The sequence below is a fragment of the Oratosquilla oratoria genome, chromosome 2 (genome assembly GCF_046742065.1).
Source record: "Oratosquilla oratoria isolate Oo_2021 chromosome 2, ASM4674206v1, whole genome shotgun sequence".
In the NCBI taxonomy this organism is placed as follows: domain Eukaryota; kingdom Metazoa; phylum Arthropoda; class Malacostraca; order Stomatopoda; family Squillidae; genus Oratosquilla; species Oratosquilla oratoria.
In genome coordinates this window covers 63890860-63914868 of record NC_134778.1, presented here as the reverse complement: position 1 = coordinate 63914868, position 24009 = coordinate 63890860, and the positions used below count along the sequence as shown (strand labels likewise).

General features: G+C 40.0%; 1 protein-coding gene across 4 annotated transcripts in view; it reads left to right on the top strand.

Moving 5' to 3' along the window:
- The window catches only part of LOC143039551 (sodium- and chloride-dependent glycine transporter 1-like), a 140610-nt gene that overhangs the window by 55770 nt on the left and 60831 nt on the right, over positions 1 to 24009 (top strand). For 2 of the 4 annotated variants that reach the window (XM_076209768.1, XM_076209749.1), the window contains exon 1: positions 2079 to 2197. The exons of 1 other annotated variant lie outside the window; for it this stretch is intronic. The gene's annotated coding sequence lies outside the window, so the exon portion shown is untranslated. Of the gene's footprint in view, positions 1 to 2075; positions 2198 to 24009 lie in introns of those variants that run through there. One more of the 4 variants, XM_076209758.1, reaches the window with a different exon arrangement.

Genomic DNA, 24009 nt, shown 5'->3' with positions numbered 1-24009 from the left:
CGGGTTTGGAATAAAAATATTTCTATTCGTTTCCAATACATAGCAAGAAACGTAATACATAATGCATGGAAATAAACAGTAGACCAACATTTTGAACCGTTTGAAATATTTTGAACATCGTCTATAATATTTTAAAGATCAGTACAATAAGCGAGGAAGACGTTCATGTTTATATAGGGTTAAATATGATTTTCTGTGAGATAGCGTAAATCAATAGATACACAAACGAAAACCACAATGGTGATTTATTGAAGTTAACGTTTTATAGTTGTAGTGGGTCTGCTGATATCAATATCCTATTTCCATTAATGGTTTTGTTTTGGTAGAGTGGATATTTAGGAATAACCTTAAAAGTTAATGCTGCTGAATTGAGCTCATTCTAATGTTCCAACCCGTTTGCAATAACTTACATAGAAAGATGTTTTCCCCTGTATAGGGGGGTAGCTGAGTCAAAACACATCTACATACACATCAACTCTCCTTCAATCTCATCACCGCAAACTGACTCGGGTTAAAGGCAGTGCAGCGAGACACAGCACTGATGCAATGCCTGGTAATGACCTAAACTACTGCTGTACCCAGTCTTTTTACAAAATTAAATTGAAATTGTTTCTGAACTACAGAAGCCTGACGAACGAACATGATTAGTTGACGATAGATTATTTAGAAACCATCATGAACTTATGACGGCTATGTCTATAGCTTTGAACAAGATCAGCCTATAGCTCTTTCCTGGAACTATTCTCTCATGACATACTATTGGCAAATTTTCTTTTTATTAATTTTTCTTATTAATCTATGTTTTCTTCTAATAGTCAGCCTCTTGTTCTTTTCCAGGACTATTCTATCTTGACATACTATTGGCAAATATTTTTTCTTGTTTATTCTTTATCAATTCCTATTCCATTGTCCATTCCTAACTCTACTTTCCACACACACCCGCGTTTGTTATCAAATAATCAGCCCTTGGAGTGCATCGATATACCAATAATTCTCCAGTGATCCTTTAAATTCGAACAATCTAACCTTCACAATACGAAACATGAATTTACTTGGCCATCCACGACCTACCTTGTGCCTACGCCACTAGCTTTGGCCTTGGCGTGGCGACTTGCAGTCTGATTATGCAGATTCATGCAACTGCAGAGTACAGAGGGGGGGGGGAAGGGGGAAGGGGGAGAGGGAAGGGGGGCATCGTTCTGGCAGCCCCTTCCCCCCTTTTCCCCCCACCTCCTTTTGCCATATGGTTTGGCAAGTGTAGACCTACAGCATTCACTTGGCAAAGCTCCTATGTTCTGTGTCCTTGTCTTTTTATTTGTCTATACGAATGCGTTAAGATTCTCTCTCTCTCTCTCTCTCTCTCTCTCTCTCTCTCTCTCTCTCTCTCTCTCTCTCTCTCTCTCTCTCTCTCTCTCGCTCTCTTTCACCCCTTCTGTATTTACATTGTTGTATCTTACGGAAAGGGGAGCTATGCTCGTAGTGTCTCGTCTTTGTATCTCGCAGTGAGTTTGCTCTTGAATTCTTGTATAATTTTTCCACACATTATTGTTTCGTCCAGTTGTGTGTGTGTGTGTGTGTGTGTGTGTGTGTGTGTGTGTGTGTGTGTGTGTGTGTGTGTGTGTGTGTGTGTGTGTGTGTGTGTGTGTGTGTGTGTGTGTGTGTGTGTGTTACAAGTCACACTAAAGCGCTACATTCCGCTACTCATACATAGCAGAGCCTGTGCGAACTCGTCGAAGCTAGACGGCCAGCTTATATTCGTGCATGAGGTTAAAAATATGTTGACACACGTCCCAAGATGTTTTTATTTTCTCTCATGTCTACACGCGTGTCCAGGCATTGCCACAGACACATAACAGCGCTGGTTTGGCAACCGGATATGCGGGAAGGTTCCAAAACATGCGGGGTATGCTATGCGGATCACGTGGTTATGCGTTTGGGCAAGTGGGAGGGGATTCCATCGATGTTCACACGCAAGTAGGGAGTTATGTCGCTCAACAAGGAAAGTCCCTCACTTGCTCGCCAGGGGTAGAGCGAGCCTTGCACTTTTAAGGCCTCCTTCGGGAACTGGAAGAGCCACTTGCTCACTTGTCAGGGTAGACTCCAGTCACGAAGTCTTCCAGTTCCTCCTGGACACGTGATTTAAGTTCCTCCGGGTCTTTCGATCTCGGGAGGAAGGACTGAGAACGTCTAGTGAACAGTGAGCTTCTTCGTGTGTCTTTCTAGTTCGGTGTGGATGTGATTGTGATCTTGTGCTCATGAGAGAACCTTCGGTGATGCATCTGCGAGTCGTCGTCGTCGTCTGTGACAGGAAGAACGACTCTTCAGTGCCTCGAACTCGTCGATCTCGTCGTCAAAACGACGTCAGAATTCGGTTTCAGGCTGTGACGTTCTGGTTCTTCAAGCCATCTGAATCATACCAGCCATATCGAAAACAACATTGTTTCTATTTCAACCGAATAAAACGTCACGTTTGCGTGTACGCGTGTACATACCAGCATTTAATCTTTGCTCAAATATTTCTTTTTTGTTCCACACTTGTCTGCGTGATATCAATGAAGGAACAGGAACGTTGCGTGATAGATGGGTAAATCCTCAATGACAAGCACCGATGTCATCAATTCACTAGAATTAGTGCAGAGGAGAATGATCAAAATGATACATGGACTCAGAAATTTGACTTACGAAGAGAGGCGCACCTTAACTTACACTCTCTGGAAAGACGTAGAGTGCGGGGTGATCTTAAAGAAATGTTCAAGTGGATCAAAGGCTTTAACAAGGGTGATGCAAACAAGGTCATCATATTAAATCAACAGGGCAGGACTCGCATTAATGGATTTAAACTGGACAAATTTAGATTTAAGAAGGAAATAGGCAAGAATTGGTTTACTGATAGGGTGGTCAACGAATGGAATAGACTTAGTAACCATGTAGTGAGCGCTGAAACTATCAGTTGTTTTAAGAAACGATTAGACAACTTTATGGATGGAGATGACAGGTGGTGATGGATACGGAGCTGCCTAGTGTAGGCCTCATGGTCTCTTGCAGTTTCCTTCATTCTTATGTTCTTTGTTAGGTATTTACAAACAATCTCACGAATAATCATAAAGTTTGTGATAACGATGGTGTGACTCGACAAAACACCCGTAGGCTCCAAACGAAAACAGCTTTTGAGGTTCAAAAAGAATATATATATATATATATATATATATATATATATATATATATATATATATATATATACACATATATATATATATATATATATATATATATTTATATCAACGGGCTATGGTTGTAATGGTGACGAGTCTACAGAAAATAGAAAAGATACACACACACACACACACACACACACACACACACACACACACACACACACACACACACACACACACACACACACACAGTGGTGGACGTTTGGAAGAAATTGGGCGAAACAATAGTGTGTGCAAAAACCATACAAGAATTTAAGAACAAACTAGATATTAAGAGATACAAAAACGGGTCCCTACGAGCATAGCTCTTTTCCCGCAAAATACAACTTGGTAAACACACACACACACACACACACACACACACACACACACACACACAATCATACCCCTTTGGTACTGTGCATTCACAATCACCAGTGAAGGGATTTAAAGATTTCCTTAACAGTATATGAAACGTTTAGGTAAAAAAAAAAAGGTTCTTATACGAATAAGAATTTTTAATTGCTTCCATGAAAGCCGATCCTTTCCTAGAAAAGGATAGACCTTTGAAAAAATTTAGCTGAGAGAGAGAGAGAGAGAGAGAGAGAGAGAGAGAGAGAGAGAGAGAGAGAGAGAGAGAGAGAGAGAGAGAGAGAGAGAAAGAGAGAGGCAGAGAGAGAGAAAATTTTCTGAAACAACATCAATTCTTGGATGTTGGACCGCCTGTGAAAACCACATCTTTTACCAATTTAAGGGAAAGAAGGGAGCGAAGGGAGGGACCCAAGGAGAAAGAAAACATGTATGTAGCATTGTAGGAAGAAGTGATGTTACGTGGAGAGAGGAGGCAACTTGCATCAACGCAACTGCCTTAAGAGGACACAAATTTGTCACAATTCCCTCAGAGGAACGGGTGCAGTTGATGCAATCTAAATCGAGGTAGTTCTTCCGTTTTCTGTCAGAGACAACGAAAGCGACTGCCAAGACTGGCCAGCTCTCTTATAGAAAGCAAAGGGTCTTTTGGTGTGTTCAGTGTGTATGCATTCATGTATGTATTCATATATATATGTATGCATATATTTACACATGTATATATATTTATACATGTATGTATATGCTATGTATGTACGTAAGTATGCATTTATATATGCAATCATATATATGTATGCATATAATTACATATGTATATATATTCATGCATGTGTGTATATGCTATGTATGCATGTATATATGTATTCATATATATGTATGCATATAATTACATATGTATATATATTCATGCATGTATGTATATGCTATGCATGTACGTATGTATGCATGTATATATGTATTAATATATATGTATGCATATATTTACATATGTATATGTATACATGCATGCATGTACATGCTATGTATGTGCTCATGTATGCATGTGGGCATATATGTATTTATATATACGTATGCATACATGTACATAGGTATGTATGTGTGTAATTATGTGTGTATATACGATGTACGTACGTATGTATGTATGTACAAATGTACTCAAGGGCATCTTACAGCTGAATCAAATAGTCTGGTGTTATGCAAAACAGAAATTGGTGGGAAACAATAGTTGTTGGTCAGCAAAGAAGTGAGATCGTTCTGAACCTGAGAGTCAATTCTTCTGATTCGGGACAGAAACTTCTAGAAGGTCGGGAACTCTTCATCAAAGAGATCTTGTGATTTTTCAAGTGGTGTGTGTGTGTGTGTGTGTGTGTGTGTGTGTGTGTGTGTGTGTGTGTGTGTGTGTGTGTGTGTGTGTGTGTGTGTGTGTGTGTGTGTGTGTGTGTGTGTGTGTGTGTGTGTGTATGTGTGTGCGTGCACACGCATCTTTTCGTCTTGAATATTCATCGTAGTTACCGTCAGACGATTTTCAGCTGAAAATAATATAATTCTTTACTCAAATGTTCAAAAGACTTCTCAACTGATTCGTCCAAAGCGCACACACACACACACACACACAAACACACACACACACACACACACACACACACACACACACACACACACACACACACACACACACACACACATGTATATGCATTTACATATTATATATATATATATATAAACATACATATAAATGAGTGGAAGGGTGGTAAGATAAATACAGAGTAAAGTTGGAGTTTTATTCATTGATGTTTCGTCCATATCAGAACATTCTCAAAGTACATGCAATTTTAGAAAATGTACTTTGTATGTAAGGACGAAACGTCAATGAATAATACTCCAACTGTTCTCTGTGTGTATCTCTCCACCCGTCCACTCGTTTGCTTTCCTTACTTCAATATATATACATATATATATATATATATATATATATATATATATATATATATATATATATATATATAAATATATATATACATGACGGTGCCCCTTACAGAGGAATTTGTAGCGTGGAATTTAATGAAAAATGACTTTGGTTAAACTTCGCCGGTGGTAGGGTTCGACCCACCATTCATACATACATATATATATATATATATATATATATATATATATATATATATATATATGTATGTATATATATATACATATATATATATATATATATATATATATATATATATATATATATGTATGTATATTAGCAGTATTTCACAGAAACACGCGAAAATTAATCTGCAGAAAAACTACTGGTAAATGAGAAACGGAGTCTGAACGTTTTCGTCTATTTAAGACATCTTCATACCTTGAAGATGTATTAAATAGACGAAAACGTTCGGACTACATTTACCAGTATTTTTTTTGCATATATATATATATATATATATATATATGTGTGTTTGACATTGTCATATATATATATATATATATATATATATATATATATATACATATATATATATATATATATATATATATATATTTATATATATACATATATGTATGGTATTTTTATGACTGATTGAACATTTTTAGAAGCTCCGCCATGGGATACGAACCCTGACCCGTGCGTCGAAAATCACGAGGTCAAGACGCTAGCAACCATGCTACGGTGATGGTTCAAAAGGACTGTACTAGTCCCCGACCATTGTTACGTGAAGCGTGGTCGGGGACTAGTACAGTCCTTTTGAACCATCACCGTAGCATGGTTGCTAGCGTCTTGACCTCGTGATTTTCGACGCACGGGTCAGGGTTCGTATCCCATGGCGGAGCTTCTAAAAATGTTCATATACACACATATATATATATATATGAAGACTTTTCTCCCATTCCACTCGTATAACAGATACCAATATCCGCTTTAGACTATCCTGACCTACATTCCTCTATTCCCTCTTATATAACTTGCTTGGAGAAAAAATTAACACCGGTCTTTTACATTATACGAAAATGGAGTCGAGAGAGGTTTCCTTTTAATGCATCTGGAAAGCGCATTAGACTACGTACCGTTTGCATGTCCCGTCTGTTTATATGCACAAGCGATAAGCACGATTAAGTTGTGAGTAATAGTTCAGGAATTCATGTTGTTTGTTTGTGTAGCATCGTCGTTATTGTAACCTCTTCGGGGAAGTCGCCGTTTAGATGTCGTTATCAGGAAGAGAATGTTTAGAGTACATCGCTGTGATAAAGGAGAATCGAAACCCACTGCATCGTTTCAGATACTTCGTTTAAGAGATCGAAACCCACTGTTCAGACGCTTTGTAGGCCACAAATATGATTTATTCTCTACGATGACCTTAACCTCTTTAGCTTGCAGACATATTTCACATACTTTTTTTCTCCAACCGTTCTGAAGAAGAAAACTGGTTAAGTGTGTCACCATGCTGGCAGTTAATTATATATCTCCTCTCGGGTCAAGTGTTCCTTCGCCCAGGATAGCATGTCTGGCCTGAGATTAAACTGGATCAGAGAGCGGGTGATGAGTTCAAGAGGGAGGGAAGGAGGGAGGAAGGGAGGGAAAGTGGGAGTGAGCGAGGGAGGGAAGGAGGGAAGAAGGGAGGGAAAGTGGGAGTGAGCGAGGGAGGGAAGGAGAGAAGGAGGGAGGGAAGGAAAGTGGGAGGGACCGGGAGAAGGAAGGAGGAAGGGGAGGGAAGGAGGGGGGAAAAGGAGAGAGTTACTTGAGTTCATTAGGTCAACAATAAAACGGTTGTACAAACAGTGTCCTCAAATGGCTTGGTTCTTCAGACCCTGTGCATGGCATGGCGACTCGTTCCACGTATTTTATGTGCAGAAAAGAAAATCTGTTATAGAAATTTAACGAACGCCTTTCTCAAAATTAGTATAGTCACTAATTAGTTTCATTTAAAGAAGTGCTTATCAAGATGTGAACAGAGACGTTTTGCAGATCAACCAAGGCATGAGTATCGGCTCAAGTGCGATGGTATTGTAATTGGTACTAGTTAAAATCGGGGGATTTAAACTTTAAACCAAATCACGATGAGCATTCTGACTTAATAAGTAATTCTATTTGGTATTGCATCAATATACATGAAGTGCAGATAATGAAATAACAATTACAAATGCCCAGAATAACACAAAAAAAAACATGCAAGCTTATTTCCATTGTGGTCCTCGATAGACTGATTTCCTACACTTAATAATAACTCATATCTTATGTATAAACCATCATTGGGTGAGTTTGCAATCCAACCGTGGTTGTAAGTATTGGGAGTGACTTTTCGACCTCTGAAAATTTGTTGAAAAAAAAGGGATTCCCAAATATATTTAACCAGTATTGCTACAGCACCCAAACATGCGCATACACACACATGCACACACACACACAAACACATACGCAGACATACATACATACATACGTACACACTCGTACACACAAGGACTCGATTCACGACTTGAGTTGTATGAGATAAGATAGTAAGATATTGAAATCCTAATTGCGTGTCGGCGTGTGTGTGTGTGTGTGTGTGTGTGTGTGTGTGTGTGTGTGTGTGTGTGTGTGTGTGTGTGTGTGTGTGTGTGTGTGTGTGTGTGTGTGTGTGTGTGTGTGTGAGTGAGTGCGCGCGCGTGCCTCACAGACCATGGCTTCGCTATATTTCACTTATTTTATCTTTTGTGAAGCAACAGTGATCATAACACCGCCTGTTGAAATAAACAAACATGAATAAACACGAATAAATTAATTCATAAATAAACAATTAGAAACAAATAAATAAATAAAAAGATAGATAAAAATGAGCAAATAAATACTTGGATAGATAAACAGACTAAATAATTAATAAATAAATAAAATGAGGTAAAAGAACTACACTACAGGCCACCACGCCCCGGTCCCTGACCGCTTCCAAAGACGGGCTGAGGATAATTCCGGGTCGTTTCTTTTAACTTCTCCAAGTCCTTCTCGGAGCGTCGAGGACTGACATGCAAGGCTGATGCCTAAGTCAGCCTTGTCCTCGTCCTTGAGCCGACGGCTGACGGCGGGCTGACGAAGCCCTGGTTGTGGAATGTAGTCGGTGTCTGTGACAGTCGTTGGCGCGAGCACACGCAAGCACACATTGCTGGTGTAGTGGTACCAAGCTCGCCTGATAATTAAGCTGCCTTCAGTTTAGTCGTCACGCAGGGCTGAAAAAGCATCTCAGGACGGGAAGTCGGGAACCCACTCTGTTGGGCAATGTGTTGAGTGTGTGTGTGTGTGTGTGTGTGTGTGTGTGTGTGTGTGTGTGTGTGTGTGTGTGTGTGTGTGTGTGTGTGTGTGTGTGTGTGTGTGTGTGTGTGTGCGCGCGCGCACGTTTACTTTGGAAAATCCGAGATTATTCATCTTTGATAAACTCCTCACGCAGTCAAAAAGACTTCACTTTCCAAGTGGTTCTTACATTTTGGCAAACTTGCAAAGATCTCATCGCGGTTGAAGTGTCTCAGTATGTAAGTTGAAGTGTCTGCGTCCAAGTTTTATTCTTCTCGATGTCTGTACACATGAAAGTTTAAATTCCCGGTATTTTACCCATTTTTGTAGTCGATTCCTATTCGCCTGATGTCAATTCATGACCTCCACAACATTTCCCAAAATTTTTCGTTTTTCGCGCAATGACGATTTTTTTTAGACCTGAGAAATGCTGCTTATTTCAAATCTACTGAGTGGTCCGAATGTCTTATTACCCCTACCAATAGAGGCACAAGTATTACAGTATTACAAAATACATGTCCTGGGTTCAGTTTATTTACTGTAAGAACAATAGAACAAAATAAGAACACTGGAACAAAATGTTCCCACCGCAATATTGTCATCATCGGAGGAACTGGTTTGCCGAATCTTTCAGTGACGTCATGTCGCACAGCCCCCGTTATGCCCTTCTTGCCTGAATAATGCACACGTCCATGTGCCCATACAAGCAGCCTGAATCCAGGACATGTATTATGTATTATTGTAATACTTGTACCTCTGTTGGTAGTGGGAACAAAACATTCTGACCACCTTGTACATCACCAGATGCACGTTACTGATACGGCAGTTTGTAGAGGTGATGCAGTCAATCAAATGCCGTAATAGCATCTGATCCGCTACTGTAGGTGTCTGATTTGCTATAAATGTGTGTGGATAGAGTCCTTTGTATCTTCTTCCAGTTCTCCACCTTGCAGAACGACTCTTTCGAAATGAATGTTCAGCATCGCTCGATTCCGTTTTCTTTTTCATCGCAACTTTTCGCTCGTATTCTGGGATCATGCAAGGCATAACAAAATATATAATGCACGAGAAAAACGCGTTCTCTTATAGGCCAGTGGTTCTTACATCTTGATCCACGGACCAAAGAAGTTCACACGTGGAGTTACAAACTGAAAACTAGTGGTAGGGATGCATTACGATTAATTTTTTGTGTTGAAGTGGTCTACTCCGGGAGAACAAAAAACAGCAATCCATAGATAGAGGACACACGTGGACATAGCTTCGCTGTCTTTGGTCTTACCCTTCCCTCTCCCCCTCTTTTTTGTTGCATTTCTTGCTCTTTTTGGTGTGTGGGGATACATTAAACATAAGAATATCGTCGTAAATTCCATGTCCACACATCTGATAGATATAGAATTTGAATGACAGTAACCTCATTTAATTCATCTTATCTACCGTAATAGTGATATCCGTCGTCTAGTAAGAATTCACGAAAAAAAAAAAATGGGAACATGCGTATTAGTAAGATCTCTCCCTTTTTAGAATGAAATTTTATATATTTCTTTTATTTGATTTATATATTCTATTTGTTTGTTTTAATGTATTCATTTACTTATTTATCTGTCTATTTATCTATTTCCCATTGGGAAAAAGGACAAATATTCTTGTGTAGGATATCAGTTTGAGAAGGAGGTGAAGTTAACAGTTGTTTAACATATGTATTGAGTTACTTGTGCGCACACACACACACACACACACACACACACACACACACACACACACACACACACATATATATATATATATATATATATATATATATATATATATATATATATATATATATATATATATATATATATACACGGAACAACCTCCCGAGAATATTCAGGAAAACCGGAATCAGGACAAAAGAAGATATCCACTTTTAGAGAAAATTATTAGAATTTAGACCTCGTCCAATAGAAATTAATTAGGACAAAAATATCTACAAAAACACAGAATATAGCTCCGCCTTAAACAAAATCTACAAGAAAAGAATTAAGATAAAATTAATTTGTTTGTGGTTTCATCGTGTTAACTGAAACGTTATTTACTAACTTAATACTCAGGATTTTTTTCCCAGACCTGTTGGTGATTAATACATATTTTTGTTAGAGCTGTTTTTGTTTTATGTATGACATGTAATTCAGAATCACAAGAAAATATATAAAGGGAAACATGAAACACTTTTCGTCACAAAATTTAAATTTTCGCTATCTCGAAGGGTTTTCAAAATAATAGCACTAAAAATCAAGATACATCAATCAAAACAGGTTATATATGTAAATATAATCACATACAAAAAGAACGTCTTAAAAACTTGTTCGAAGTGAGGTCATTCAAGTATAAAAAGAAAAGACAAAAAATATCTACATATTTGGCATACGTGCAAAATTCAACCACTTTTTGTCTGAATAGTAGAATTCATGGAAAAAAAAACTAGTTTGTTATATCAACGGAGATCTCTAAATCTTATCTACATAAATCTTGTATGCCATTTTTTAGTAGCCCCTACTGGCTGTTGATGAATCAACATTTTCTAAACAAGCGACTGTGGCGAGAGGCGAGTGTACGTTACAGACGACAGAAAACGGACGAAAGAAACTAAACAGATTAATGAAAACCAAATAATAAAATTTCTCTCAATATCACATTGGTTAATCAATATCATAATACCATAATATTAACGTTCTTGCAAGGATATCTCATAAAAGTTACGTAATTACGCAAATTTACCATTTGCAAACAAAAGAAGGACAACAATAGCGATTCTAATGCAACGCGGATAGAATTGTGTACTATAAAAATGAATTCGACCTACACTACTCCGTAACGATATTTATGTTTATTAATCTATTGTTTATTAATCTATTGTTTATTCATTTACTTATATATTCGTTTATTTATATGTATTACTTTATCCTTTTTGTTTGTTTGTTTTTTCATATTTTTACGCCCCAATTATCCAATAGTCGTGTGTGTGTGTGTTAACATTGGTCGTTGGATCACGTGCTGGATTCGTGATCGACAGCTGTTTCCCTCCCGGAGGAGAGTTCAGAGCTCGTATGACCGATCTATGGGCAATGCTGTGACCTTACACTCACACACACCCCCAACTCTTCGCCCACGAGAATTGGAGTAACGACTCGAAGCGCAGCGATACTGAACTTATTTCAGCCCTGAGCAGGATTCGAACCCGGACCGCCGTAGCGACAGTCGGGGACTCTACCAACCGTGCCACCGAGTCGAGTGCGTGCGTGTGCGTGTGTGTGTGTGTGTGTGTGTGTGTGTGTGTGTGTGTGTGTGTGTGTGTGTGTGTGTGTGTGTGTGTGTGTGTGTGTGTGTGTGTGTGTGTGTGTTTGTATGTGGGTGTGTATGCGCGCGCGCGAGCACAGTCGTGCCTAATAATGCAAAAACCTCCCCTCCCATGCCAAGTGGTCCTTTTCATTTCATTTTGTCTCACGACAGACCATTCTCTCCACCTTCTTGGCGCCCGCCTATGGCAACAAAGGAGCAACGACCTTTCATTTACTTCTTCCGCTCCGTGTACCATTTCCTCTTTCACTCTGCCTCTCTCCAGACGATTTCATTCACCTCTGCAGCACGCCCTCGTTAAAGAAGGGATTGAGACGAGGACGGATGGGTGGGTGGGGGGAAGAGCAATAAGAACTGTCCATTGCATAATTATCCAAGTTGGAAATTTACATCTCGCCGCGCGCGTCCCGATGATGGCGACAAGGACATGTATGGCTTTTAGGGGAAACGACTAACGGGTAATGCTAAACTGGGAGAAGTTTCGAGTGCACACAGAGACACTCCTTATTCGTTCAAGGTATGTTCCAGTGGACTGGAGAGAACTGTCTTATGTGATACTGTTTCTTGGTAGACGATAAGGCACGATTCTTACGCCAGAACGCGGTCAGAGGTGTGACTAAAACCGTGCGATTTCTCTCCCTCTCTCTCTCTCTCTCTCTCTCGCTCTCTCCTTTTTAGGATCACGAGATGTCCAGGAAGTTGTCTTTTAGGTTGCTCGAAGAGGATTCTTCTCTTGGACGGGATGTTCCTCCCAACCAGAAGAACAAGTTCCTTGATCAGGAGACACTCGTATACATTAACTCCATTGCATACATTTCCAGGACGCTGCTAGGATCCCATTAAACCCTAACAGAACGCCTAAAGTGATGCTTTTCGAAGACTGAAAAGGGTAATTTCGTAAGAGATGGTGCTCTCTGGTTGGGAGATGCCGCCAGAACCCACCTTGGTAAATGTTACCTTAAAGTTATCGAGAAGGGTCTGTGATAGCGGACATTTTGCAAAAGTGTCCGGTATTACCGATCCAGGGTCAGAACTATTTGGGTTCAGTGCTCTGCTTGGTAAACACCAAACTGACATAGAATTAATGATGTGGTCCGTGGTGTGAACACACTGGATCCTAAATAGGACAGAATCCCACCAGCTGAACCCAAAACCATTGACTGTTCTTGAACCTTTCAACTCAAAATCAATTTCACCGCCTTACAAAGATATTCCCAGTTAAAAGACGAAAATATATAACAATCAAATCCAACAATCGCAAAGCCTCATGATGATTTAGAAGACATCAACGCAACGCATTTATTTATGTATTTTATTTGTTATTTACATTATTATAGTTTTTTTTTTTTTTTTATTATTGATATGATTTTTTTTTTTTTTTTTTTTTTTTTTTGCATCCGACCTAGATCTGGATCAAAAGGTCTCCTGTCGGCATGCTCCGCCTTTGTAATCCTTTGTAATCCTTTGCAACTAGTGACTTATTCCATAACAGTATTACATACTAGGAAGGAGTATGCTTCTACAGTTACAACACTAGTTTATATCCTTTCTAGTGCCTACCAACATCAAATCTTTTGACTGCTCGCGGATTTGTGCACACTGCCACATATTACGTATAAGTCTGTTTACCTCACAAGTTAAATCACCTATGTCCTTGATAAGCTCACACGTATCTCACCATCTCACCATAGTCAGGGATTTTAGCGTTATTAAGTTGTTTTGTTGAGGAACATATTTGGTTTTACATAAGCTGGAGTATCCATGATTCTTCTTACACCATTTCCAAATATATATCTTTAATTTTCTTCTTAAAGTCCATCGGGATTCTGTATTTTTCAGAACTTTTTTAGTGTTGCTCAATGTTCTCGTTCATAGCAATATATATATATATATATATATATATATATATATATATATATATATATATATATATATATATATTGTTATGAACAAAGGCCTCCTTCATAGCATTCCATGATTCATACGACCGCGCCAACCTCTGCCACGTCACTCCTGCACTCCTGCAAACTTCTCAATATCATCTCTCTACCTCTTGTTTGGTCTCTCTCTTCCACGCTTCCCATCTCGCGGGGTCCACTCAGTAATACACTTGCTCCATCGCTCATCAGTCGTTCGCGCTAAGTTATATATATATATGTATATATATATATATATATATATATATATATATATATATATATATATATATATATGTATGTATGTATTACCTTGCTGAATAATCACCTAGATGAGGCATTGACTGCCTCTGCTTTATGTGGTCAATACTTTAGGAGCTTTGTGACACCTTTGCGGATCAGAGTCACGTAGTATTATTTCATGACCGAGAACCAACCTACAGACAAAAGAGAGAGAAAAAAAAATGGCGGTCCCACCTCTCAGGTCCGATATTGTCCTTGTGGATAGAATCTCTAGTTATTGCTGAACAAAATAATTAAACGAATAAACGAATAGAAATTAATTAACTAATATATATTCGACAGCCACTCAGAGTTTTCCTGAATCCTGTTTTGATGTTACAAATTCCTCTCGATAACACTTCTCTTTGTGTGAGGCTCAATTCAGCGCTAATTGCTTGTGCTTCCTCCCCCATGAAAGCAGAATGGACTCTTCCACAATTCATGTTTCAAAGCGCGCCGCAGGCTGTTGACGTCGTCGCTTTGTGACCAATTATCCGGAATATTTTCACATCAGTTATCCAGGATATTTACACGTCAGTTATCCGGAATATTTTCACATCAGTTATAAGGAATACTTTCACATCAGTTATACGGAATACTTTCACATCATTTATCAGGAATACTTTCACATCCTCCTTTATGGACAGCTTCCTTTTCCAATTTCACTTCCTCTCTACTGATGACGTCAACGGAGGCGTGTCAGCCTCGCAATCACTTATTTGTGTGTTCGAGTTGCGCATTTTCAACCAACTGCGATACGCTTTTTTTTTATCTATTTTTTCATTATCTGGAGTTTTAGAATATGAACTTAATAATTATATTCTTTACTGTGTCAGGATGGAGCCAACAAGATGGCCAAAAATGGTGATGGAGGGAAGTATAAGGGGTAGACGCCCCCTGGGAAGACCTAGGTACCGGTGGAGCGATGGAGTGGCGAATGATGTGGCCCGCATTAACCCTAACCTACAAAATTGGAAGGAAACAGGGGAGGACAGATTGGTCTGGAGAGGGATAGTGAAAGCTGTGCAGGGACTGCAGTCCTGATAGCCATTGGAGTAAAGAGTAGTAAATTCTTCTAGATTCTTACCATCAAACGATAAATTTCATATTTCATTTACAATCATCAGGCGAATTACTGAACCAGTTTTAAATTTGTTTGGATTTTTTTTTTTCTATATTTCCTTGAGAGTCGTTAGAATCGGTTAAGAAAAATAGAGTGTGCATTAATTGTTTACAAAACGAGGGCAGCTGGCTGAAAAAGTAGCCGCGCGTACCATCTTTTGAGGACTGATAAACCACATAGTAACGGTCGAAAAGTTAAAAGAAAAAAGAAAACGAGGACGCCTCAAAGTAATCATCGAAAACGGGGCCATTGGTCCATATTCTACAACTTCCTCCTCCCTCCCCTATCACCCTTCTTACCGAAACAAATCCCATATACATTCCTATCTCACGGATATCTCCCTTAATGAAATCACGCTTATCTAAACCAAAGGAAAACAGTTCTCCTCAGGACAAACCCCGCAGTCTGTATATGTTTTGAGACCTTTAGATTTTTTTTTTTTATCAATTAATTGTTGACTCGAATTTCTCGAAATGAAAAACTCACAGCCCTATAGTGCCTGTCAACAGTTCCCAGGACCTGCTACAAATATCTTTGGGAAGAGAATTTGAATTTTTTCTTGTGTTGAAATAGTGAGGGACTTCTCCATGTCACTGGCTGAAAGTGTTGGTAAGAAGGAAACGGTTGTATTTTGTCAGCTCTCCATGTGAGAAAAGTTATAAGAAATGCAGCTAAAGTTGGGAGGGAAAGATTTATTTACTTATTTTTATTTATTTATTTATTTTCGCCAAGATAACAGGGAGGGAAGAGGTTAGAGGGGAGTGGAGTATGTAGGGGATAGAGTGGGTGGGAGTGGTTTCTATGCCTTTTTTTCTACCTCCCTTGTAAGGGGCAAAAAGCCTTTGGTAGATGTATGTATGTATTTTCGCATCCGACCTAGTTATGGACCAAAAGGTCTCCTATCGGCATACTCCTTTTTAATCCTTTGTAATTTTGGGCCCAGTCCAAAGACAGAGCGTCATGCACCAACTGATGAAAGTGACGGGGTTGACGGGTTTTGATGAATAGGGAGCTTCACAGTTCATCTTGCAGGAAAACCACGTGCAGATACCCGTCACTGTTCCCCCCGAGTTCTTTGTAAACAGAAGACGAGGCGAAACCAATCCAATCTCACCTCAATTAAGTCTCTTAAAGGCACTCTTCACACAAGCGGTTTCAACCGCCGAGGTTCAATTACAATGTAAGTCAATGGAGGTGTTCACACACAACCGCACGATTTTTCCTTGACTTTGATGTACAGCCGCGATTTCCGCGCAGTTCAACCACTACTGTGAACTCCTTCCCCAAGCTGACATCTACACGAATCAAGATTCAAATGAACATATCCCAGATTGGTCAATTATCTTGTACTACGTACCTCAATGAATAAAGGAATAGATAAAAACATAGATAAATAATCGTACCTCATTGTACTTTTTAACAGAAAATTTCGGGCCTATCTTAACTGACACTATGTTTATCCAACATACAGTCGCTTCTGAAACTACTGCTGTGGACCTATGACGTAAGAGAGTCGTTTACGACTTCATATAGTTATGATCCACGTAAAGATATCCGCCTTCAGACGTCTTGTCCCTGTAATAGTATGGTCAAGGCAATTACGAACTCGTAAAGTAGATCGTAACATAAATATACAACGTAAATCGTTTCGCTTGCGAGGTCCACAACAGACATCATTCGGTGTAGTACTCTTGAGTGAATTCGGTGAACGGACAAAACCCCAATTGGTAGGTTAGGTTAGGTTAGGTTAAGTTACGTTAGCTTAGGTTAGGTTAGGTTAGGTTAGGTTACGTTACGTTACGTTAATTTAGGTTAGCATAGCTTAGTTTAGGTTAGGTTAGGTTGGGTTAGGTTAGGTTACGTTAGCTTAGGTTAGGTTAAGTTATGTTAGGTTACCTTAGCTTAGGTTAGGTTACGTTAGTTTAGGTTAGGTTAGGTTACGTTAGGTTAGGTTAAGTTAGGTTAGGTTATACCCGCTCCCCCCGCCCCAACTTTCCTATTGGGGTTTTTGTCTGCTATGCAGAATGGGGCTTTGTCATGTGTTCGAGTGCATTCAGTTGTCGATATACCTCATGTCACACTTATCGATACACGAAATGCGTTGCTCCCTTAACTTGTATAGTATCCCTCTATGGAGTATTGATTACATAAGCTTGGTGCAATCAATATCTTGTTAGGGAAGGGATTAATGATATCCTTACGGACCAGACCCACGTAACATTCTCTTAAGATTAGAGGTTGATCCTCACTCGTAAAAGAGACCTGATCTTTTTCAACTTCCAATATACCTCAAAGGATTACAAAGGCGGAGCATGGCGACAGGTGACCTTTTGGTCCATAACTAGGTCGGATGCGAAAAAAAAATACAATAATGAATCTCTTTATACCAACTCTATGACTCGACTTCGTTGGTGCCATATTGTCCCCAAAGGATAGAAACGATGGCATCGTCGAAAAGACACTCTCACACAACATGGGCAGCTTTTCAAAACTGCCAAGCCTCCTGGACTCTCCGCTAGAGGGCCAAACATGGCACCAGAACATTCCCTCATCAAAATGCCTCTCTGGACGCCCCTTTTTGTTACCATTTATATAATTGCACACTGACGATCCCCTCCCTCCTCCTTCCCCCAACTTGACGCCGAAGTCTCCGCCTGTTCCCGTCAGGTCTGTATACAAATGTGCCACACTGCGTATTGCGTAGTTGGACGCCCGCAGGGCCGAGGTTTGGGCGTCGCTGGTGATGGAGAGGTGGGAGTGGGGGAGTGGCGGAGGTGGGGGGGGGGAATGGATTTAGATGGGAGGGTGAGGTTCAGGGGGGCCCGGGTGATGGGTGGAAGGAAGAGGGGTGGGTGTCACTCTTATATAACTACCTCCCCCGCCTGGCTTCCTCCTCCTCCTGCCCATCCCGCCTCTAGACATGGAAGGGCGTCTGTTGTTCGCGTTAGGGTCGAAACTGAGGAAGTGGGGAGGGGGGTGGAGGGGGTGGAGGGGGGGGTGCCCTGAGCACCACCACAACCCCCTTATGGTCGACCCCATTCCCTCAAAGGGCCTCGTGGCTAGGACGGTTGGGGGCCGGAGTGCCTGACCCGTGGTCTCGAGTTCGGCTCCCCAGGATTTGCATTGGTGATCTCAAACTAGACCTGAGGACGTCTCTCCGCGTGTGTGGTTCACCACGGTCTTAGATCACATGCTGGACTCGTGATCGACAGCTATTATCCTCCCGGATGAGAGCTCATGTACGTCCCGATCTGTGGGTAATGGGTAACCTTACACAATGTAAAGTCACAATGTGATTGTCTGTGTGTGTGTGTGTGTGTGTGTGTGTGTGTGTGTGTGTGTGTGTGTGTGTGTGTGTGTGTGTGTGTGTGTGTGTGTGTGTGTGTGTGTGTGTGTGTGTGTGTGTGTGTGTGTGTGTATTTACCTAGCTGTATTTTACGGGAAGGGGAACTATGCTCGTGGTGACCCGTTTTTGTATCTCGCAAGATCAAGTTTGTTCTTAAATTCTTGTATTGTGTTTGCACACACTATTTTTCGTCCAATTTGTTCCATATATCTATCACTCTGTGTGGGAAGCTGTGTGCATGTGTGTGTGTGTGTGTGTGTGTGTGTGTGTGTGTGTGTGTGTGTGTGTGTGTGTGTGTGTGTGTGTGTGTGTGTGTGTGTGTGTGTGTGTGTGTGTGTGTGTGTGTGTGTGTGTGTGTGTGTGTGTGTATGTGCGTGTGTATGTGTGAGGCCATACACCCACGGTGCAAATTCCCCATTCGTTGGGGGCACATGCCAGAGATAGACATTGCTCAACACACACGCCACCCTTGGTACAAAAAGCACGCGCCACGTTTAGCATGAACCACATGTACGACGTACTTTGTGTGTCCAGCAACCGGGTTCGTCTTGGATCGTGGGGGCAGAGGCAGGGTGCAGACAATGGCAAAACAACAGGGAGAGGAAGAGACAGAAAAGGAGGAGGAGGAGGAGGAACGTAAAGAAGATGGGGAGAAGGAGGAGTGACAGAAGGAAGATAGGGAGGAAGAGGATGTGAGGAGGAGGAGGAGAAAGAGGAAGGAGTAACCGAAGGAAGATAGGGAGGAGGAGAAGGAGGAGAAGTAACAGGAGGAAGATGGGAGGAGGACAAGGAGAAGGAGAATTGGGGACTAGGAGAAGAATGAGGAGTAAACAGAAGGAAGATGGGGAGGATGAGGAGGAGGAGGAGGATGAGGATGAGGATGAGGATGAGGAGGTGGAGGAGGGGGGGGAGGGACTAGGGGAGGAAGGAAGAGAAGGAGAAAAAGAATAGAAGAATGATAATGAAAAGAGGAGGCTAAGAAAAAAGAGGAGGAAGAGAAGCAGAAGATGAAGGTGTTCAAAGAAGAAGAGGAAGGGAAGGTGTAGGAGGGGGGGCAGAAGAAGAAGAAGAAGAAGAAGAAGAAGAAGAAGAAGAAGAAGTTGTCCAGGAGCATGGTGGCCAACGCAGCATACAGCATTATCGTGTGGCATAAATCGAAAAAATTAGAATTAAAGTAAGGATAGACTGGAGGGTGAACGGGCTCATTTGGGTATCGTGGAGCCAAATGACACAGAAATATCCCGTAGAAACAGAAGTCGTCACGACTTTGTGGAGGCTGAGCTGCGCACGCTAAAAAAAAAAAAGTATACTAATAGATTTTTTTTTGCCAGCGTCTTGTCAACTCTATTCATATCTCGAAGAAATATTATCTAGAACTGACTAATAGGCGTGTCAAGTTAGAAAATCTATCTATATCAATGACTGAAGAATTCTAATGTCAGTAAGAAACTTGTCGATCAACAACGAAATCAATAGGATTCAGCCGTGTTGAAGGATGGTAAATGAATAGATAATGATAAAAAATCAAATAGAATCAATACAAAAGAATTAATTAAATAAATTAAAATGAACAAAATAACGTAAGTAAAATAGATAAAATCAAATAACATAAAATAGATCAAATAACATGAAATAACAAAATTTGTGATTTCAGTTTGTGGTTATTATAACCGACGCTCAACCTTCTCACTGTTTTTTTTTATTATTTTTAGCTGCCGTATATAGTCAATAGATCACACAGATAATAGATTAGATCCTATGCTTAGAGGCATAAAGGCTGGAATGTATTATGCCCATAGGTCACGTAGAAGAATGAGATTGCATCTACGAATACGAAAGATTTGACGAGATAATGTTAATAAATCACATTATGAAAAAGATTGGATCTTAGAAACATAGAGGTAAAAGTTGCACTAGAATACTAGAATATGTCTGTATGTCAAAAATTGTACCTAAACCCATACATACAGCTGTTCTTGAAGACAAGTGAAAAGAACAGAAAATTCTAATTTACTCATTAATTTTCCTATTTGATATGAACCTTTTCCCAAAGGTCATATTTTTTAGAATATGTTTCTTTACTCTACAAATATGCAATTTGAGCATTTTGTCAACGATTACCAGCGCTTCTAATAATCAGGAAATTGTTACCTCGATGAGATGGAATCACATAAGGATAGCAGACGACAGGGAGAGTAAAACTTCAAACCAAATAGCATTGTTTTCTGTGTGGAAATTAGTCTCCAGTCTTAAAAGAATGCGAAGACTTCGTCCATTAAAGTTCTTAAATTGTAGTTCACATGATATATGCAGTCAGTATCCCAATCGTGGCGTGCAACAATGTCAGTGAACGAAGAATATGAATCCTGCCCACAGTTTTTTCCCAGAAACGTCCCTCAGTCGACATGACGTCATGTCGTCTAATCTTTAAGACAAAAGTCCAAAGCCCTCGTCGTTGTTTATAATTTGCATTTAAATTCTGCCACACTTGAGACGTTGTTGTTGTACCCATTATATTTCCCGTTCGTCAGATTATTTTCCCACAGCCGCTGTTGTAGATAAAAGTAATTGTATAAGTCGAAGCTCAATTTTGTTCTTCCTTCGCGTTGTCGCAAACAAACAGCGAGACAAATTTTCCATTAGGCGTTGTCAAGTCGCACTTTCGCGAACACGTCATGTTAACAACTTCGAGCAACATACATGTCTGTTGACTTAACCTCTCGGGATGATCTTAATATAAGCAACATGTTTCTGCATTTGTATTCCGGTCGCGCTGGATCATCCCACGGTCAGAACCTCCTAATCTTTTTGTGTTTGTGTTTGAGTGTCTGTTTGTTTGTTAGTGTGCGTGCCTGCGTGCGTGCGTGCGCGCGCGCGCGCGCGCGTGTGTGTGTGTGATTCACCACGATGGTCTTGGATCACGTGTTGGACTTGTGATCGACAGCTATTTTCCTCCCGGAAGAGAGCTCAGAGCTCATATATGACCGATCTATGGATAATGCTGTGACCTTACATGCACACGCCCACTAGATTTGGAGGAACGACTCGCAGCGCAGCGATACTGAAATTATTTCAGCCCTGTGCGGGATTCGAGCCCGGACCACCGTAATGGCAGCCGGGAACTCTACCACCGTGTGTGTGTGTGTGTATGTGTGTTTCAACATTGCCTTGGATCACGGGCTGGACTCGTGATCGACAGATGTTCATATATTGCCCGATTAATGGGTAATGCTGTAGTTTTACTCACACATATGCACACGCACACACAGACACACACACACACATACTAAGTTCTTGCCCACCAGAGGTGGAGTGTCGGCTTGCAGTGCTTACTTTTCAATCCATGGGGAAGAGCTAAGTCAGAAAACTGACTTAGTAATCGAGCGCGGTACCACTACATCAGCAAGCAGGTGTGTGCGTGTGTATGTGTGTGGTTACCTAATTGTAGTTTACAGGAAACGAGCAACGCTCGTTGGGTCCCGTCTCTTAATCCCCAACTTCATCATTCCTACGAATACTTTATGCGTGTGTGTGTGTGTGTGTGTGTGTAAATTTACCTAGTTGTATTTCACGGGAAGGAGAGCTACGCTCGTGGAGACCTGTCTCCATATCTCATTTTATCTAAACTATTTTGAAATTCATGTATTGTTCTTGCACACACTATTTTTTCATCCAACTTGTTCCAACTGTCTATTACTCTGTGAGGAAAGCTGTTCTTTTTCAGATCTCTTCTATAGCTGTCCTTCTTGATTTTCTTTCCGTGTCCTCTTGTGTTTCCATCATCCCATTTTATCAGATTCTCTCTATCAATAACTTCTATGCCTTTCATGATTCTGTAAATAGCTATCAAATCTCCTCTCTCTTCTTTGCTCTAATGTCTGTAGTTCAAGTTTTGCTAGTCTCTCTTCATATGATAGTTTTGAGAGTTTTGGTGCCAATTTTGTAATTGCTCTTTGTATTCTTTCAAGTTTTTTTTATACATTTTTTTGTACTTGGTGACCATACTGTTGCTGCATATTCCAATTTTGGTCTTATCAGAGTGGTTAGAATTTTCTTCACCATTTCTTCATCCAGGTATGCAAATGCCACTTTGATTGTTCTTATTAAATTATAAGTTTCTCCAAAAATCTTATTTATATGTTTCTCAGGTGACATATTATTCATAACAATGACTCCCAGGTCCTTCTCATTCTCTACTTTTTTTATTCCTTCTTCTCCCAATTTATATGATCCTATTATTCTGTTTTTGCTTTTTCCAAATTCCATTATACTACACTTTTTAGTGTTGAACTCCATCTCCCACTTCCTACTCCATTCCTGTACTTTGTTCAGATCATTCTGTAGTGACTCACAATCTTCATCCGTTTTCACTTTTTTCAACAATTTTGCATCATCTGCAAAGAAGCTCATATAACTTTTAATTCCTTCATCCATATCATTAATATATATAGCAAACATTATTGGGGCCAGAACTGTTCCTTGTGGGACACCGCTTATTACTTCATCCCATTCTGATTGTTTATCTCTTATCACCACTCTCATTTTTCTTTCTTGCAAAAAGTTTTCCATCCATTTAAGCAGTTTGCCCTGTATTCCTCCTTCAGTTTCTAATTTCTTAAGCAACTTTTTGTGTGGTACTTTGTCAAAAGCTTTTTTTAAGTCTAGAAATGCACAATCAGCCCATCCATCTCTTTCTTGTATTATATCTATTAGCCTTGAATAGAAACATATCAAATTGGTGACGCATGATCGTCCTTGTCTGAATCCAAATTGCCTTGTATTTAGCACGTTGTTTTTTTCTAAATATTTTACCCATCTACTTTTGACAATTCTTTCACAAATTTTTGCTATTGTACTTGTTAGAGAGACTGGTCTATAGTTGGTAGGGTCTTCCTTATTTCCCCCTTTATATATAGGTACTATATTTGCTCTTTTCCAATCTTCTGGGACTTTTCCTTCTTTCAAGGAACTGTTTATTATGCTATGTATTTTGTCTGCCAGTTCTTTCCTGCATTCTTTCAAAATCCAGTTTGCTATTTCATCTGGTCCATGCGATTTTCTGACATCAAGATTACTCAAGTGTTTCAATATTTCATTCTTTGTTACTTCTATTTCTTTCATGGGGGGGACTTTCTCTTTCCATTCGATCTCTTCAGGTTGTATGTTCTCTCTTGTAAACACTGATTTAAAATGCTTGTTCA